This window comes from Apteryx mantelli, chromosome Z, assembly GCF_036417845.1.
Source record: "Apteryx mantelli isolate bAptMan1 chromosome Z, bAptMan1.hap1, whole genome shotgun sequence".
Classification (NCBI taxonomy): domain Eukaryota; kingdom Metazoa; phylum Chordata; class Aves; order Apterygiformes; family Apterygidae; genus Apteryx; species Apteryx mantelli.
In genome coordinates this window covers 21568381-21575029 of record NC_090020.1, presented here as the reverse complement: position 1 = coordinate 21575029, position 6649 = coordinate 21568381, and positions in this window count along the sequence as shown.

Genomic DNA, 6649 nt, shown 5'->3' with positions numbered 1-6649 from the left:
TTGTTTGACCTCAGCTCACTCCTTCTTCTTCTGGCAGTAGATTAGGGTTAATTTATAACATCAGATGAACAGTTTAAAAGTGTGAGTTTCTTTCAAGCGATTACCTTCTAATGACCTCTGAGCAAACAACCGAGTGTGCAGTTGTCCTCAAGTGTCTCTGAGAGTTGGGAGTCTGCTTTGCAGATGATCCCTTTGCAGGGAATTATGACTTCAGTCACACTTGTCTAAATCCTGTGGAGCAAACTGGGCCTGTATTTGACTCCGTATGACCCTTGAACAGCAAAATTGGAACAGTGTTAGCGTTCAGATATCCCGCAGCAATTCTGGGGAAGATTGAAGAAGCTGCTGGCTTTCAATAACATCCTTTTCAGAAGTTGATACTGTTTTTTTTTCACATCTGCTGATCTCATAAAGAGCTATGCCCTGAAATGTGTGACTCCAAATGAGCCCTTAGAGCACCTCCCCTCCAAGTACAGGAAAAATAACACTAAGTTTAACTTCACTGTTGCCTAAACAGCAAATCAGTCATGGCTTTCACCTCATATGACCTCACCTCAGTAAATTTTGGCTGTTTGACTTCTTTTCACTAGGAAATAGCTACCTGTGGTTGTTTCTGAGCTCAAATCCCTGAGAACATATTTACTTAATATTAGATGATCTATGCAGCAACATATGGGTGGGTCATTAAAAGAGTTCCCATTATCTAATTAGGATTAGTTTTCTGTTTGCCTTTCTGCACATCAAATCAAGGCTTGGCCTGCAGCTCTGCTTCTCTTGTCCTCTGAGAGCTGCAGTTCAAAATCGGGCTAAAACTTTAACTGACCTTAGATAACCTGTTTCCAGCAAATTCGATCTCTTGGCCCTCAAACATCTGCCCCCTCCCACGTAACCTTGGGCCTCAGCCAACAGCCCAAGGAGTGCTCTGGGTCTGTTTCACCTCTGCTGGCCCTCCAGAGCGTCCCAGTGGGCTCCAGCCGTGGAGGCAGGTGGGAAGGGAGCCAAGACACTGTGAGCCATCCCCACCTGGAACCTAAAAGCCAACTTCACTGGGCACCCATTTCATATTGTGTGTATATTGTCAAGCAATATTTGCTTTCAGTAAACAGGTCTATAAAATATTGCTTTATCTTGATGTTGTAAGTCCTAGGCTATTGCCACAAACCGTCTTCAGAAACTCTCAGCTTCTCATTATCCCACCACCACACAATGTTTCAGTTCTATTTTCGCTATGCTGTTAGTCTTCCATTAGCAAAGAAAGCAGGTAGAACAATGAGGAAATGTGGGCACAGTACAATTTTTAATGTGGATCTAAAGCTCCTTAAATCCAGAATTATACTGATAAAGCATTCCACCCTAAAATTATTAGTTATTTCTAACATTCATCCCTTTTTTTACTTGCTTTTTGAAAAGCCTGCCTTACACTTATTTTTTCCTTCTCTTCACATTATTATGCTCTGTTTGAGCACCTGTTATACAGAGTTCCAGTATTATGATTTAAAATTGGAAATACTGGTTTTATACTTATATCCTACAAAAGTGAATAAGCCAAAAGACTTAGCAACTAAAGCCTAATTAACCCAGAGAAAAAAGTTTATACTACAGGACTGCTGCAATTAAAGTTCCCTTTCATGTTTTATTCATATAACATTTGTGTCACATTTTCCTTAAAGTTGCACTGTAAATCTCATATAGAAAAATAAGGAACACATATCTTAGACCTATAAACCTTTAAAATATTTTACCATAATACCTTGGTAATGTTTTTAAAAGAAATAATAAAAAAAAAATCTTTTTTTTTTTCCTGACAACAAATTAAAATAATACCATCTACTTTATAAATGATGAATTGATATTCCTCCTGGATTTTGAACCAAATGTAACAGGCCGTATTAAATTCCTGGCAATTTCTCACAGTCAAAAGATTTGCTCTCCATTTTTCAATATAGAGGTGCTTTCTTTTGCTGTATAATGGCTGTACCTTGTTAAAGCAATGGTAGCATTTTGTCCTCTTTGAATAATTAAAAAGCAGATTATTGCAAGACCCTCATATTTATTTAGACTACTATGAGTGAGCAGTTGTTTTGCCCCCAAAACACATAATACAACTCAGGCAGCTCTCAGAGATGGGGGACAACAACCTGCAGTATGGAGGACACGATCCTGTGGTCGGAGTCCAAGACTCTCTGACCAGGTTCTTTTAGATATTCCACATATGGAGGGTGTAATGTTTAATACCAAATTTACTTACTTGAAGATATTTGGTATTACATATGGTTTTGATTTTTGTGTTGATAAATTCAGCTGTTTTTTCAACAGCTGTGGTTGGTCACACTCTACATTCTCCCGAGCTTCACGGGCATATGGCTCTTGCCCATCTCCTCTGACCCTTCTTCCACTACAGGGGTTTATTGGTCAGTCACATGTCAGCTTCTCTGAACACAACTGATGCATTAATTGTCAGGGTTATTTAATTTGGATATGGGAACATTTTGCTTGTATATAAACAACTACAGAGGAGCAAGTCCTTTTAGCTGGAACATGATAATCAGTCATACCCAGGCATGCTAACGTCATTATCTACCAGGAGGAAAACATTTGTGTACAGCAGTGATTAAAGCAGCCTCTTAAACAGTTGGCATCCGAGGTTGGAGGCTTCAGGAGCTTGCCTTAAACTTGTTTCTCAGTGCCTTAGCCACCTGTTAGCTCAAGGACTTGGCCTTGCCAAAAGGTCTCAGAAGGTCTCTTCTAATGGTCTCAGAGGCAGTTGACCTGTGGTCTGTGTAATTATTATGTATGCTTTTCAGCTCACCAACAGCTATCATCTGTTTCTCATCTCTCCTTGAATGAGGTGTATGGTTTTTTTGTTTGTTTGTTTTGCTTATACTGCAGCCATTTCTTCCCTCCTCTGACCTAACTGCTGTAGTCTGGCTGAAATCATACACCTATATGTTTCACAGATTAGTGGCAGGTGTGAAGATTTTTCTGCATGACCCTACTTTGTGGCTTGCTACTCCAAAGGAATAGCTTTTTTTTTTTTTTCCTGTTCAAGAGTTTGAGTAATTAGACTTATCACTATCACAAGGCTTAAGGGAAAAAACAACAACACCGCTCTACTCTGGTTAAGAAAAAGTTCAGTAACTTATTATCCTACCTAGAAACAGAGTTAAAAAAAAGCAGGCGGTATGGTTTCTACAGTGGTATTTCCTGAATAACACAGAGTGGTCAGAACTGGCTTCCCAGAATGTTGTCTGAGTGCAGTCAATGAGGACAGTTCACACTCCTTTCCCTGCAGAGTGCTTTGAGGAATCAACCTCTCTTTAATTCCCCTTGTACGCAGACATTTCTAGGATGCTAGCTGGGAGGAGGTATTACTAGTGTAGTCCTCACTTCTCAGGTTTGTACTGAAAAAAATCCCTGAAGTGCCTAGAGTAACTGTGCAAATGTCTTCTCTTCCCTAAGGGGGAATGACTTAATCTTTCCTATCTGGCCTTCAAAAGAGCATCCTACCTAGCTCAGACTGGGTTTGGGAGTGGATATGACATTCTTGCTTTCTCTGCCTTGAGTGCCTCCTTGAGTCACTTATCCTTAGCTTTATTTCCATTTCTGTTCTTTTCCTTACCTTATATGTTGCTGTTGCTGCTCTTGGCTTCCTTCCAAGCACTGGCACCATACATCTATGAGGGGGTTCCTAGGCTATGTTTTATATACTGTTGCTGGTCCTTAGTGTGTGGTCTAAACCTGACATACATTTAGGTAAATCTGAGGATGGAAGAGCTCAGAATATAGGCTACACATGGCAGGCTGGTTAGCCTATGGGATCCCCCGGCCCACTGGCTGTTGGAGACCCGCATATTGCAGCATTCTGGTAGATTTCAGGCTGGTGGACTCCAGTAAACTGCTCACATGCTCTTATTTTAACTCCTGGGTCACATGAAGGTAATGCTGTAAATACACAAATGTCTTTAGAATTATTCTTCTAGGGAACTGTTGAAATTGCTAAAGCTAACCTGTATTTCACAGGTGTATTTTCTAGACAGTCGTGCCTATAACACATAAACCAATGTTTTTTTTTTTTTTTTTTAAACAGGTTTTGGGATGGATAAGCAAATAAGCAAGACACCCGCCTGATTGACAAAACTTTTTGCTGTATTTTGTAATAGTATTATAGTGTGTTATGGTCTGTAAATATGTTGTCAAAAAACCCCAAGTAATCATGCTTGAACTGGTTCAGTAAAAGTGTAAATCCTGAAAAGCTATTCTCTTTTAGCCTATGAACATGTTGATGCAGCTTCACTCAAAAGACACTACAAATGTGAAGCAACTCCCTCATTACTCTGTCTCAGTTTCTCAGAGCAGTAGCTCCAGGAAGATTAAACAGCTCTGTCAAAGAAGAGCAACTCATAGAGAAATCGCAGACTAACTAAACTCTTTCAGGTTATCTGTGTTTGTATGGACTCGCATAAATTTGGGTTGAATCCCTTTGCCATTTGACCCAACCAACTGGGAACTGATCTTCTAGTCAATACGTCTCTGACCCATCCTAAGAACCTATGATAAGTTCTGCATTTTAGCACTATCAGGAGTTTTTCCATGATAGGGCATATATTAAATAACCCTCAGATTCCATAACAAATTCCAAATGGCAAATGCATATGAGTTTTAGTCTAAAGAAGCTACTTCAGAAACTCAGTGGGTCTGAGTTAGTTAAGGGAAGTACTGTGTATATCCTTGAGCTATTTAATTTGAATGCCTGTATATTTAAAAAACAAAACAAATGCAGCTCACTAGAACACTAACACTCAGCTTGAACTGACTTGAAATAACGTGTACTTTTTTTTATGAACTTTTTCCATGTCTAGACTGTTGTCAGGAGACTTATTAAAGTATAGAGCCAGATATTTCTTCTGGGTTTGCAGTGGGTGGGATAATTAGACTCAGAGATCAAAAAAGAGACAGATACTTAAGTACAAACCTTTTATATGCTGCCTTGTATCAATGGGTATCTATCTCCAGTAATGGTCCTATGTCTTTTTAATCAGAAAACTGTTGAAAATGCACATAGCAGTATGATTTTTTTTTAGGTGAATCAAACCAACATTATAATTTAGTTAGAGTTAAAGGTGGTATGTGTATTCTTTTAGCAAGCATATGATGAAAGATAACTACTATATACTGGATGTAATCCAGAAAGGCCTTAAATGTGCAAGTAGTTCTACTTATTTCAGTCAGGTTACTTATGTGCCTAAAGATAGAAACTGATAGAAAAATATCACTGGCCTAGGGTTGCTGGTGTCACACACCTGAAACTACAGGAAATGCAGAATACATACGCTTTGAGGTTGACAATTTTTTTTCACCTCCCAGTGTTTACAAGGAAGTAGACCATCTTTAACTTAACTGTGATGGGATGAAGGGTGTGAGGGAAAAGAGAGCTAAATTTGCCAGACAATCATGTTTTCTTTCTTTTCTCCCATCTCTCCATTCATTGCCAGGCGCGAACATTTTATGATTCACTTACTCTGATGAAACGGACCAAGTTCTCTCAGGGCCACCAACCGTCACTAGTACAACAAATTGAAAATGTATGGCTTGTTCAGATTTCCTTCAAAGCACTCATCATTCTACTGTATGGAATGGAAGACTCTTTAATCCTTGCTCTCCTTAAGCACATGAAAAAATGAGATTGTACTATTCACCATAAGGGTCAATGAAGAGAGCAGTAATTTAATGCACATTTTTGTCTTGATACAGCTAGTCTTTGAAAAAAGTGAAATTTGCTGAGAAAAACGCAAGAGCAGAGAGGGTTGGCAAGTTATTGCTTGTCAAATAGGGACTTGCTGCAGAAGTGATTATTACTATATAGAATGATGTAGACCATTGCTTGGGAAAGATTTTAAATCCAAATGAAACCATGAAGTAGCAAGATCTCAGCCCTGAGACTGTCAGAGAGGCCTTCCTTTCGCTGCAGGCCCTTAACTGCTTCTTGAATAAAAGTAGCTAGAGGCCTCAGACAGCACATTTTTTCTTACAAAAGGCAAAAGTCCTCAGCTGTGAAAACTGTGAAATTGGATTTAATTATGTTACTAGAACTTAATAACTAGGTTCTGTCTAAAATGAGTTTCTTTTCTTCTTTGTATGTTTCAAGAGTTAAATACTAAAGTTTGAAATTAATCTTTGTCTTCGGATTCTACAAGAGGTGATTGTGCAAAGTAGGTTAAAGAACCATCTACAGGAGGACAGTAAATAAGGGTCACAGTCTATCTCCAGTGGACAGAGCCATGCAAGGAGTAACTTCACTTCTATTTTCCAAGTTACCCAGAGCATTCTTTAATTTCAGTTCTTGTTTATTATGGGAAAACAGCTGAAAGCAAGCCACACTATGGGAAACTGTAATGAGAAAAAAACACCCTGAATTTCAAATAGCTTAAGGCTGCTAAATGGCAGCTGTCTACTGCCAATTAACTCATTTACAAAATAACTCAAGAATAGAATGAAACATGGTAAGACTTAAAACTACTCAAGGTACTCCAAGTAGGTAAGTAGTAATTGATGTTTAAATGCACACAAGCCTTTACAAAATTACGGTAATGACTTTAGCAGTTTTTTAATCTCAATACAGCAATGATGTTCCTACCGCATATTTAAATAT